The 14,100-nt window shown below is 42.3% G+C and overlaps 1 protein-coding gene across 1 annotated transcript in view; it reads left to right on the top strand.

The window, feature by feature from the left end:
- The first annotated feature begins 975 nt into the window (after positions 1 to 975).
- LOC118383509 (solute carrier family 22 member 4-like) overlaps positions 976 to 14,100 on the top strand; it is a 45,947-nt gene continuing 32,822 nt past the window's right edge. The window contains exons 1-2 of the mRNA XM_052506958.1: positions 976 to 1,222; positions 12,008 to 12,338. The gene's annotated coding sequence lies outside the window, so the exon portion shown is untranslated. The remainder of the gene's footprint in view (positions 1,223 to 12,007; positions 12,339 to 14,100) is intronic.

Raw genomic sequence — 14,100 nt, 5'->3', positions numbered from 1 at the left:
CTGAATATTCACATCATGATAAAGAGAACATGATGTATGAATTAAAGAGGGGGGGATATGTTTACTTGTTTTGGGTCCTAAGGAAAACTTGACCTTGGCTAAGATCCAACACCCACAATTCAATTCTAATCTTAACCATTAGACTTTAAAACTAATCCTGCACTGGAAAATGGGGTGATAAAAACATGTTTTTGAAGCCCATGCATCTAGATGGATCTAGACTTTAGTATTTCCCACTCCATCTATTGGAAGAATAGCATTACTGCAGCAGGAGATTGAACTACTCTGGTCTTCTACAGAGGCACATTAAAAGGGTTCTGATATGTTCCATGACACAACCCCCCAAAAAACAGCTCAAACAATGTCAGTCTCTTTTCTTTACTGACAACCAGGTAAATTATGGTGATATTAAAAAAGAAAAACATAAGCTTGAAACAATTATAAATGATCAAAGTCATGTTGTAATCACAGTACAAATGTACATTAAAATGTTTAAAAAAACAAGTGTTGACAAAACAACCAAGACATCAGACATCTATTGTGGAAGAACAGAACATTAAACTTCATATCAAATCCATAAAAATATAAACATCTGCTAGTGAATCTTTTCATACTTACAAGAGACCTAAAAATATTTATGGGAACTATTTTTTGTTTTTATTCTGATGAATTGTCAATAAGCTCTTTATATATATCTTTTTTTTAAATGACATTTTAGCAGCAATTATACTTCAGGTATAGAGGGAATTGTAAATGGAAGTACTAGTACAGTATTTAAGCCTGTTGTTTCAGCTGAGCAGCAAAGTGTGCAGCTTCCTTGTTTTCCATTATGTTGCCCACATCTAGCCCATGCAAATGCCACATTTGCATGCATCATAGAAGAGTTTGCAGTCCAGTCAGAAAAGGTATTGACACATTTTTGATGCCCACAAAGGGAACAATAACATCTGTCAATATTGAGTTTAAGTCTGCCATCCCCTGGAAATAGGTGAGATAAAGGAAAGATAAACAATTTACCAACTGTATAAGGGCACAGGGCAGGGCACAGGGCAAGACCCAGAAGCAGACACAGGTGGACTAGCAAAAGAGAGATACGAAACGGCAGGTGCACAGAAAACCACACTGGTTGACTTGATAAGACAAGACAAACTGGCAACAGACAACCAGGGAACACCGGAATAAATACCCAGGGACTAATGGCGAAAACGGGTGACACCTGGAGGTGGGTTGAGACAATCGCAAAGACATGTGAAACAGATCAGGGTGTGACAAACTGGTATGATTATGTTCATTCCAACTCGTGGAGCACCTTTATCATTCTCCCTTTTATATCAGCGAAGTTAGGGCATAAAAATGTTTTGTAAGTCTGCTGTGTAATGATGTTATGTGTGCTGTGTAATTGGTGAAAGGTTGTCTGACCTGGTTCCAGCCCTAGAGACGTCCAACAGTTCCATCGCCATCTGTCTGATGATCTCCAGATTCAAGATCCGAAACTTTGATCAGTCTACTGGTATCCTTTTCCTTTGGCACCTTCTGCCAGGAAAACAGCCAGTCCCAAAGTGACTGAAACAAAAAACTAATCTGATGTTAGGCAAAGGAGCTGACAGGGTCATTTTTTATTTCAAATCACTAAGTCATGTCTGAGCTCTTTCCAAATTCAACAACCAAGCCTACCCATTACCAGATTAAATTCTGTGTCTTCACATTAATATTTTGATAATGTTTCTGGTGGTGGTCTTTGCAACTCACTACTCTATGTCTGTTGATCATTGCTCTGACCACTGCCGCAAACTGCAACTCAGGGTCAACAAACTCCCAGAACTTGGGGCATCCCTCCGGGTAACTCATCCGGATGGAGGTCCGGTTCCCCATGTCTTTACTGTTGTTCCGTAAAGGACCACTATTTAGCCTGTGGAGCAATGAACACTGTCAGCATGAGGGTGACACAGATCCACTCATGTAACGATTCACTCTATGGATGAATCAGCAATCACTTACAATTAGAGTATATAACAATTATACACTTCTTACTTAGGAATTTAAGCAAATCGAATTGTAATTCGTCACATGCTTTGTAGACAACAGGTGTTGGTCTAACAGTGAAACACTTACTTACTTACTTCCTAACAATGCAGAGAGAAATAAAATAGAGAAATAATAGAAAGTAAAACACGTAAAAAAAACTAAAGTAATAATAGATACACAATGAGAAACGATAACTTGGTTATTTGCAAAGTGTACCAGTACCGAGTCGAGGTAATTGAGGTAGATATGTACATACCAGCCTTCCTGATTTAACTTTTGTAAACTACTGTACTTATAACCCTTTCCTGTCGTCTACAATGCAATGCTCTGGAAGGAGATACGGTGCCTTCAGAAAGTATTCATACCCCTTGACTTTTTCCACATTTTGTTGTGTTAAATGGGTTAAATGTAGATTTTTTATCCCTGGCCTACACACAATACCCCATAATGTAAAAGTGGAATTATGTTTTTCAAATGTTGTACTAATTAATTAAAAATGAAAAGCTGAAACGTCTACAGTCACAATAAGTATTCAACCCTTTTTATAGCAAGCCTAAATAGGTTCAGAAGTAAAAATGTGATTAACAAGTCACATGATAAGTTGTATGGACTCTGTGTGCAATAATAGTGTTTAACATGATTTGTTAATGACTACCTCATCTCTGTACCTCACAATTATCTGTAAGGTCCCTCAGTCGAGCAATGAATTTTAAACACAGATTCAACCAAAGACCAGGGACTTACCCAGAATCAATCAATCAAATGTATTTATAAAGCCCTTCTTACATCAGCTGATCACAAAGTGCTGTACAGAAACCCAGCCTAAAACCCCAAACAGCAAGCAATGCAGGTGAAGAAACATGGTGGCTAGGAAAAACTCCCTAGAAAGGCCGGAACCTAGGAAGAAACCTAGAGAGGAACCAGGCTATGAGGGGTGGCCAGTCCTCTTCTGGCTGTGCCGGGTGGAGATTATAACAGAACATGGCCAACATGGCCAGAAAGACTCACAGCTATAATTGCTGCCAAAGGTACTTCTACAAAGTATTGTCTCAGGTGTGTGAATACTTATGTATACTACTGCATTTCATTTTCAATAAATTAGAAAAAATGTGTAAACACATGTTTTGACTTTGTCATTGTAGATGGGTGAGAGAAAAAAATGTTTCTATTTTGAATTCAAGTCAATCGGTATGAATACTTTCAGAAGGCATTTTAACTAAAATGCTTCGTCTGAGATGATGTCTGGCCGATAAGATCACTTATTAATATTATAGGAAGAGAACCATACACCTAAAAAAAGTCTAAAGTTCAAGGTGATATATTGTTATCTTTAAACAAAACAGGTAGCTAGTTGGCTAACATTAGCTAGCTAACAAGCTTTTTATCACATTATCACTAATTAGCTAAAGTTGGATTCTTAGTAATGCTGGCTTCAAGTGCACATGGGAAATGGGAAACTGGGAAGCGCTAAGTCGAACATGACAGTGTTCAAATGCTTTTGAAGTTGGAACAATTCTTCAACCAATAACATTATTTTATCTAGCTTTATAAGCTAGGTAACGTTGCTAATAATGAAGTAAACTGACATTGAAAACATGGTCAAACTAGCTTTACAGGTTTTGGTTTTCCATTTATGTTTTGAGGTTGTCACCTTATAACACAGGAGCACGAATGGCACACCAATTGGTTACCATCTCGTTAGTGGGAAGGTGTTTCACCTGTGCTGGCCCAGGTGCTATTTAAGAGTGTCTGGCCCAGTGTTCCAGTTGTCTTGAGAGATGTGGAGGGTCAAAACCTTTTATTTGGCTCTCCCTATTTATTTGTCTCTCATTCCTTTGTCTGATCTTCCCTGTTTTAGTGTTGCTCAACTTTCTGGTTTGCTTCCTGTCTTTAAGTTTGGTGTGGGTTTTTCTTTTGTTTTTCTCTTCTTGGGGAGATTTAGTGGGAGCTCATGGTGGCTGTCATGCTCTAGACCTCACGGTATAATTAACTTGACAATGGAGACTGATGTACTATTACTTTTAGCTTTATATCCTAAGTATGGTAAGAACCAACATTGTGTACACATCAAACTGCAAGACCGCTCATTTACATATCCCCTTGACCTTCAACCTTGAGTGACACTGATTGACTGTTAAAAACAACAGAGTTATGGACTATCATTAGGTATATAGCTCCATATACTACATCGCACTCAGCTTACAATTAAACAACTTTTTAATAATACTTTTTTGTTTATAGTCTTTTTTGCTGTAGTGCTCTAGTTTGTGAGTCTCTACGAAAGAGGGGTGCTTTGTCATTTGTCATGTTCCATCAGTGTTCATTTGTGTCGTCTCTTCAACCTCCTGGTCTGAATCAGAATCAGTGATTTGTGACTTTTTTTTTTATCCCTGTACCTGGCTGTTCTGTCAGGTCTGAGATGCTTTCTGTTTCTGCGGTAGCGAGCTCCTGCAGGTGTAATGATATCATAGGATCTCGGATCATCTCTGATTCTCAACACTGTTGCTGGCTGCCATTCTTTTGCCATCTCTATGCACACTTTTCCCCTCCCGGAACAAAGTGGTGACATTGTTTTGTCATAGCTTGTCTTCTGCTGCAGCTGTCTGTTTTTAAAGCCATGAATCCCCATCATTTTTGGGAGTCACTGGCTGAAGGGCTGCTTTAGGTAGGTTGGAGTGTAGGACACGTCCAATGAGCAGCTGAGGTGGGGAGTACTGCAGACCCGTGAAAGGTGTGTTTTGCAGGTTCAGGAGAGCTGCGTGAGGGTCAATACCTGTCTATGCTGTCGACTTCAGCATGTTTTTTACTGACTGAATGGTCCACTCAGACATTCCATTTGACTGGTGAAACCCTGGACTAGTAGAATGAATGATTTTGAAACCCCAATCTTTTGCAAACTGGGCCATTTCAGCACTTGCAAATGGTACATGATCTGCAGTCAGTTCAGCTGCAATACCATGTCAAGCGAACACGGCTTTAAACTTTGCTATGACAGTACCTGATCCGGCAGCCTGAGCACCTCTGAATTTTTGGAGTAGAAGTCCACTATCAGAAGGAATGAGTGTCCTTGGAGCTCAAAGATATCAGCAGTGATTTTTTCTTTGACATGGAGAGTCAAACACTGTGTGTGGTAGGATTGATTCCTTTAGGTTGTTGGGCAGTTTTTCTTGACAGGAAGTGCAAGATTCGACCACGCATGTGACCAATTTTATTAGTCATATGCGCTGAATATAAGTGTGCTCGGAATATAACAGGGGTGTGCTCGGTACCCTTTTCCTGTAGTCCACAATCATCTCCTTTGTCTTGATCATGTTGAGGGAGAGGTTGTTATCCTTGCATCACATAGCCAGGTCTCTGACCTCCTCCCTATAGGCTGTCTCATCGTTGTCAGTGATCAGGCCTACCACTGTTGTGTCATCGGCAAACTTAATGATGGTGTTGGAGTCGTACCTGGCCGTACAGTCATGAGTGAACAGAGAGTACTGGGGGGGACTGAGCACGCACCCCTGAGGGGCCCCGTGTTGAGGATCAGCGTGGCAGATGTGTTGTTACCAACCGTTACCACCTGGGGTTGAGAGCTCTGGCATGCGCTAAGGAGCATTGAATGCCCTGATGTGCAATGTGGAGCCTCTTTAAGTATCATCTCTAAAGTCTTTGGTAATGATAATGTTTGTTTACAATGAGTAGTCAATCTTCCATGTAAAGAGTCTCTGATGTCCCAGTAGGGTTGTGCTTTCAGTGGTGCACTTTTCTTCTTGTCTGGCCATCCATCTCTGTGCATCTCATAGTCTGCATCTGTGACTGCTCCCAGCTGTTGCGTAGTAACAGCACCCTCCAGTGGTTGATGTGCGGAGGCTGCGTGAATTACTTTCTCAACACTGAGGTTACACTTTGTGTGGCATTCTGGGGCAGAGCCCTGATTGGCGTGTCTGCTATCAACATGTCTTTACCTGGGGTGTCGATGTTGTGAATGTTATATTTCTGTATTTGAAGCAGCATCCTTTGAAGACTGGCATGCACCTTTCCAATAGGCTTGGTGATTATAGTCTTGTGGTTTGTGGTCAGATTGAACTCTGACCGGGACACCATAAACATACTGGTGGAAACTCTTCAGTGCGAACACGATTGCCAGGAGTTATTTTTCTGTGGCCATAGTTATGTTCTGCCCCAGACAAAGCTCTGAATGCAAGGGCTATAGGCTGTTGACCTTGCATCAGAGCAGAGTAGGTTAGAGCCTGTAAGTAAGCATTTCAATGTAAGGTCTACTACACCTGTTGTATTCGGAGCACGTGACAAATAAACTTTGATTTGATCCATCTTTGGATGCATCAGCTTGTATTTCAATCTCTTCCTGTGGATTGAAGAATTTCCAATGTTTCTTTCAGCCTGTCAAGCACAGCATATGGGATTTTCCTTCATCCATGAACAATAGGAGGGATTTGGATCAATGTGGATGTGTTGCTGGCCTGGAAACTCAAACCTTTAAACACAGATGCATAGTGCTTGAGTAGCTCTTCCTTGGAGCATGGCATGTACTGTCACACATTTTCTGATGAGGTCAAGCTGCACACAGGCCTCTGCCCAGTAGTGGTGTGTCAAATGCCTCTGTAACATAGAACTGTGGATGGGCTTGTTTGTGCTGCACTTGCAATGCCTTTGGTTTAATGTTTGTACTCATAGTCTGTGGAGGCACTGTCTGTCTCTTTCACTTTGAATTGCTTGGGCAATTTGTCTGCTATTGCTTGTGGAAGCACATAGGCTTCAGCTCCTGTGTCTAACTTAGTTGACCGTCTTTCCTCCTATACTCAAGTTGGGTGCCAGCCAGCATCTTTTTTTGCATGTTTGTGTCACTGCACTTATGAACATGTCCACTTCCTTGACATCTGTCCCTGACCTACACACTCCTGCAAATTTATTTCTCTTGCCACTTTTTTAAAGCTCAACATTGAATGCAGGACTCCTCTTTGGTTTGTATTTTTCCACATTTGCCACACGTTTTTGTCTGCGACTTGCTGGTTAAGCACACGGCCTGCCTTTGTTCTGACTATGCTCGTGATTACTTAACATGGCAGATCTTTTCTTCCCCATAGCATACACAAACTGTTCTGTGCTATTGCTAGCTGACAAAGGTTTAGCCTGAGCTGATGTAAACTTATTTTGCATGGCAAACATCTATGGCCTTAGCTAGGGTTAAATCTGAAATGGAGAGTAGTTTCTCACTTAGTTCACTGTCTGTGACGCAAAACACAATTTTGTCCCTGAGCATTAGATCCTCAGTGTCTTTGAACTCACAGCTGCGTGCTCTCGGTCTCAGTTCGGTTATAAACTTGTCAATACCTGCCTGTTCATTGAACTTGTGTGCCCAAAACTGATGTCTCTGGAACACAGTATTCCTACGTGATACACAGTAGTTTTCAAATGCTTTCATCACCTCGGGCCAGTTTCTTGTTTTCCGGGTCGGCATATGTGATCTCCAGCCGTTATAACAACAGAGATGGTGGTGTAAATGACTGCATTGCTGCTAATCCCAAGCTTGATAAATAACTATCAAGTATGTTGTTTCACTCACTTTAGCCTGCTAACTAGCTACTCGTCTTATTAGCCTACTGGTGAAGTCTACGTTCTCACTCATAGAGCTAGCACTGTAATCTTTTCCTCCGTTTTTTGTTTAACCTTGTGCCACTTCTGACACCATGTATTGCTCTAGACCTCACGGTAGAATTAACTTGACAACGGAGACTGAAGTACTATTACTTTTAGCTTGTATATCTGAAGCCTGGTAAGATCTAACACCGTGCACGAAGGGATGCATCAAACTGCAAGACCGCTCATTTACATATTCACTGACCTTCCCCCTAGAGTGATTCTGATTGGCTGTTAAGCACAAGGGAGTTGTGGACTATCATTAAGTGTATAGCTCCATACACTACAGTGGGTGTCTCTTAGGTCTTTCAGAACTCCTGTCGCGATACGAAACCTTCAGCCCCGCCCCTTGGCCAGCAGCGGGGTGCTAGAGGTGGTTAGCGTCCCGTTTCCTGGATTGGACAGGGCACTATAGATACTTCAGGTTATCTTGGTATAACCAGGACCGCTCGCGTAGCCCTGCCTCTCTTTCTATATCGAAGCGTTGTCCGCGTAGAGAGGTCTTTTGCCTTGTCACTCTCAACGGTCTAGCTCTAGCTGGGATGTGTGAACCCCACCTTTATCCTGTAGACTCTTTGCTTCACCACTAATTGTTCCTTAGGTTGTTATTAAGCTCTAGTCCTACCAGTCTCTATATGATTTCCCTGTGGTTGAGTATTTCCCCTCTGTGATGTATCTAGTTTAAAGTGTGAAGACCTTTAGTCAACTTAGACTCACTACTAGAATTTAGTTTATGTATTCCTCTCTCCGATGAGGAATCGTTGGTTCAACTAAATTTCGAGATTCAAGTTAGACTGGGTTCTCTAACCTGCCCTCAGGTTGGATAGTATTGTCAAATAACCTGAAACCGCGATTCCAGGGCAAGGCACTGTGTTACAACAGTACACGTGTCACTGGGTCAGTCGGAGACAGTCGATTCTAACAATTTTCCAACCGTTCTCAGCAGGTGGTAATTCTGCCGTTGATCTACCGCAGTGTCTGGGGCAAGCAACCCGGCCGGTGCTACAGTGTTCCTCGGTCAATTAAGACTTTGTCACAACGGTACACTCGGTCCAAACGTATGCTGCACACAGGGTCAACTGGTCGATAGGTAAACGGACTCTTACCCTGGTATCCAGCAAGTTAGAATCTTTAAGTAATTTGAGTCAGGTGGCAATTACCCGAAGTCAAATGGTTGTCTAAATTAATTCAGAATTCAAGAAGTCAGACACCAAAGTAATGGCAAATGTCTCTTTTCATACCTTTTGATCACCGCTCAAGTCCCACTTGTGGTTTCTGCACTACTGTGCCTCATAGGCATCCTCTAACCGCAGCAAGACAGTACATATATGGTCTTCCCCTTAAGGCGGTGCCTTTTACTCTATTAGCAGTGCTTCAAGCAGTTTCTCCCATTCTGCAGCTGCGTCAGATGGTGGAGGCCGTTCTACCTGGTACCATGTTGTTGAGGTGTGTGGTTGACTGGCGCCCTCTCCTGGTGACTGTGACAACTCTGGTAGCTCATCAGACCTGCTCATGTCTAACTGTACTGGTGGTACATAGGGTAGTGGCAGGGGGAGGGGGGCACTCCTCCTCATTAAACCCCACCTGTTTCATTTTGGCTGTTGTCAGTGACTCTTTTAGTTACCCCTTCCCTTTGAGCAAAATTACTTAGTCTTCTTGCTGGGAAACGTAACATTAGCTACATTATCCATCTTGATAAGGTTGTAGTTGTCAAACTGTCATCTTTTGGTTGAAATATAAAAGGTCAGTGGTGAAAAGTCGCAGCTCAGGCGCGACATTTTTTTTTAATGCAGTTTCCCAATTGTAATTACGACTTGGAGGGTTATTCAAGTGCAACTTCCCTGTCGGAACTAGGAATTGACTATAACTATGATAGCACGTGAATGCGGCATTAGCTATGTAATGTAACGTTTTTACCCATCAGTGGACGCTGACAGCCAGCGATAGCCAGTCATCTTGACAGTATCATTTAATATTTTATGTTATCTGCCAATATTTTGTTTGATGTAGCTAGCCAGCTAATGTTGATATTGTCAAAAGGAAGTCTTATTTCTGACAGAATAACCAGTTTCTTAACCACACCACACTACTGCCTTTGGAATAACCATTGTGCGGTGAGAAGATTCATCATAGCTTCCAGTATCCTTTAAAAAAACACCCAGAGAGGATGGACTCTATCAAATGATTAGTTATAATATCATTTCTGTGCTCTCGTTGGCCCACCAGAGCAGATGTCATAAATACAATTATAGCTTCTGCGATCAACAGCGGATTCTGGTACCGATACTACACTGAACAAAAATATAAACACAATGTGCAACAATTTCAAAGATTTTACTGATTTAGTTCATATAAGTAAATCAGTCAATTGTAATAAATTCATTAGGACCTAAGCTACAGATTTCACATGACTGGGAATACAGATATGCATCTGTTGGTCACAGATACCAACAACAACAAAAAAGGTAAGGGGGGTTCAGAAAACCATTCATTATCTGGTGTGACAACCACAATCCAGAGAATCCCAAACATGCTCAATGGGTGACAGGTCTGGTGAGTATGCAGGCCTTGGAAGAACTGGGACATTTTCTGCTTCCAGGAATTGTGTACAGATCCTTGCGACATGGGAATGTGCATTATCATGCAAAAACGAGGTGATGGCGGCAGATGAATGGTACGACAATGGGGCCTCAGGAACTTGTCAAGGTATCTCTGTGCATTCAAATTTCCATTGATAAAATGCAATTGTCTTCGTCGTCCGTAGCTTATACCTGCCCATACCATGACCCCACCAACAACATGGGGCAATCTGTTCACAACGTTAACATCAGCAAACTGCTCACCCAAATGGTGCCATACGTCTGCCCTCTGTCCAATACAGTTGGAGCTGGGATTCAACTATGAAGTGTGTCAGTGGTGAACATTATCCCACTGATGTTGGTTACGACGCAGAACTGCAGTCAGGTCAAGACCCTGGTGAAAATGATGAGCACGCAGATGAGCTTTCCTGAGACGGTTTCTGACAGTTTGTACAGATATGATTTGGTTGGAGAAACTCAACGTTTTATCAGCTGTCCGGATGGCTGGTCTCAGATGATCCTGCAGGTGATGAAGCCGGATGTGGATGTCCTGTGCTGGCGTGGTTACACGAGGTCTGCTGGGATTCCTAGGAGTGCATTCTGATGAAGATCATCAAAGGTAAGCGAATATTTATAATGCTATTTCTGACTAATGTTGACTACACAATGTGGCTATCTTTTTGGCTGCTTTGTTGTCTGAACGCTGTACTCAGATTATTGCATAGTTTGCTTTTAACGTAATTTTTTTTTTGAAATCTGACACAGTGGTTGCATTAAGGAGAAGTATATCTCTAATTCCATGTATAATACTTGTATTTTCATCAACATTTATGATGAGTATTTATGTGAGTTGATGTGGCTCTCTGCACAATCACCACATGTTTTAGAACTACTGAACGTAACTCGCCAATGTAAAATTAGATTTTTTTATATAAAAATGCACTTTATCGAACAAAACATACATATATTGTGTAACATGAAGTCTTATCTGATGAAGATCATCAAAGGTAAGCAATTCATTTGATCTCTATTTGTGCTTTTTGTGACTCCTCTCTTTGGCTGGAAAAATTGCTGTTTTTTTCTGACAATTGGTGGTGACCTAACATAATCGTTTGTGGTGCTTTCGCTGTAAACCTTTTTTGAAATCATACACTGTGGCAGGATTAATGTGAATTTTATCTTTAAAATGGTGTAAAATACTTGTATTTTTGAGGAATATAAATTATGAGATTTTTGTTGTTTTGAATTTGGTGCCCTGCACTTTCACTGGCTGTTGGCGAGGTGTTATGGTACCCTCCCACATATCCCAGAGAGGTCTAAGGCACTGCATCGCAGTGCTAGAGGTGTCACTACAGACACCCTGGTTCGAATCCAGCCTATATCACAACCGGCCGTGATTAGGAGTCCAACAGGGTGGTGCACAATTGGCCTAGTGTTGTCCGAATTTGGCCACTGCAGGCCATCATTGTAAATAAAAATGTGTTCTCAAATTACTTGCCTAGTTTAATAAATAAAAAATATATGACCATGGTTTGATTTCATTTGGCCTATTTAGCATAGCTCTGTTCTGCCCTGCTCCATTATGGAGCTCAACAGTTACTGTTTCTTACTTTTATAACTGAAATCTGTGAATCTGTGAATACAATGTATTATTTTCATAGCAGTGTTTATTATGTTACTACTTTGTAATATTGTTTTATTGCTTTATCCTGATATTGTATTCTAATTACTATTAATTCGTCTTTATTCTGTACTTTCAGAAACCATCATTTGCATTTGCCAATAACCAGCATTTGCTAATATCATAACTGGAGCTGGACATCTGACTGAGGCTAGCGTTTGTATGCTGGAGTACACGCCATAACAGTTTTACTGGATGAAAACACATTCCTCTGCTTCCTTCTCCTTGCGCCAGATGGGCAGACTTTGCAGTGACTCCGTGTGCAACTACCTTGAGCAGCAGTTTGAGGGACTTTGCAGGGTAAATCCTGCGCAGTGATTGTCTGCAGCAGGACGACCCCCAGTGAACGGGCGCCAAGGGGTGTGGTGCTCCTCCAGCAGCTCTCTCATTAGGATTTCTCTGTACTTTTGGTAGGCCATTTCTTTACCTATGAGGGAGTGGGGGGGATGAGGGAAGGGAGAGGATGATGAGGGAATGGGTAGGTGGGTGAGATACTGTCACTATGATTGCATAATGGAGCTGTATGTGATTTGTATGTGAACTGTACAGTGGTTCTTCCTTTTACCTGAGATTCCATCATCACACAGTCCTTTGTAGGTGCCCGCTATTACTTCCTTCATGTTGGAAAGAAAGTCTGAACTGTACTGGTTGTAGCCAAACTGACACTAAAAAAAATGGCAAAAATGGAGGGTGGTTGATAGCGAAATTAAATTTGGGTTTAATTTTCAAATATACTTTTTGTTCTTGAATTATTTTGGGGGGATAAAATGTATAAAGTTTTGCGCTCTTTATCAAAATATTTGATTGCAATTTTTTAAAAACGTTGAAGTTTCACGGTGGGAACCGTGAAGAACAATTATTCTTCATTGAAAATAGTTTTGCTCTCGACAAAGAGACACAAATGTACCTCCATATCATATAACAATTTGCCTGTGAATAACCAGGCCTTCATACAAACTTGCTATGCAGAAGCCTTGACGCACAACCGAAGGTGCTGCCATATCCTGCCAGCACACCCACCCGCGAGCCACTCGGGGAGAATGTCGTGTGTAAGAGGGCCAGTTAGGGAATAGCTGAACATTAGTCTATTCAACCTTTACTAAAGAATAGTCTAATATCCGAGCTAGGTGTGCTTACGAACCACATAGCATATAATTACAGAAGTACACTGCTCAAAAAAATAAAGGGAACACTTAAACAACACAATGTAACTCCAAGTCAATCACACTTCTGTGAAATCAAACTGTCCACTTAGGAAGCAACACTGATTGACAATAAATTTCACATGCTGTTGTGCAAATGGAATAGACAACAGGTGGAAATTATAGGCAATTAGCAAGACACCCCCAAAGGAGTGGTTCTGCAGGTGGTGACCACAGACCACTTCTCAGTTCCTATGCTTCCTGGCTGATGTTTTGGTCACTTTTGAATGATGGCGGTGCTTTCACTCTAGTGGTAGCATGAGACGGAGTCTACAGCCCACACAAGTGGCTCAGGTAGTGCAGCTCATCCAGGATGGCACATCAATGCGAGCTGTGGCAAGAAGGTTTGCTGTGTCTGTCAGCGTAGTGTCCAGAGCATGGAGGCGCTACCAGGAGACAGGCCAGTACATCAGGAGATGTGGAGGAGGCCGTAGGAGGGCAACAACCCAGCAGCAGGACCGCTACCTCCGCCTTTATGCAAGGAGGAGCAGGAGGAGCACTGCCAGAGCCCTGCAAAATGACATCCAGCAGGCCACAAATGTGCATGTGTCTGCTCAAACGGTCAGAAACAGACTCCATGAGGGTGGTATGAGGGCCCGACGTCCACAGGTGGGGGTTGTGCTTTACAACCCAACACCGTGCAGGATGTTTGGCATTTGCCAGAGAACACCAAGATTGGCAAATTCCACACTGGCGGCCTGTGCTCTTCACAGATGAAAGCAGGTTCACACTGAGCACATGTGACAGACGTGACAGAGTCTGGATACGCCGTGGAGAACGTTCTGCTGCCTGCAACATCCTCCATCATGACCGGTTTGGCGGTGGGTCAGTCATGGTGTGGGGTGGCATTTCTTTGGGGGGCCGCACAGCCCTCCATGTGCTCGCCAGAGGTAGCCTGACTGCCATTAGGTACCGAGATGAGATCCTCAGACCCCTTGTGAGACCATATGCTGGTGCGGTTGGCTGGCCC

The sequence above is a fragment of the Oncorhynchus keta genome, chromosome 4 (genome assembly GCF_023373465.1).
Source record: "Oncorhynchus keta strain PuntledgeMale-10-30-2019 chromosome 4, Oket_V2, whole genome shotgun sequence".
NCBI classification, from domain to species: Eukaryota; Metazoa; Chordata; class Actinopteri; order Salmoniformes; family Salmonidae; genus Oncorhynchus; species Oncorhynchus keta.
The sequence above is the reverse complement of the archived record's forward strand: the minus strand, read 5'-3'. Positions and strand labels throughout refer to the sequence as shown.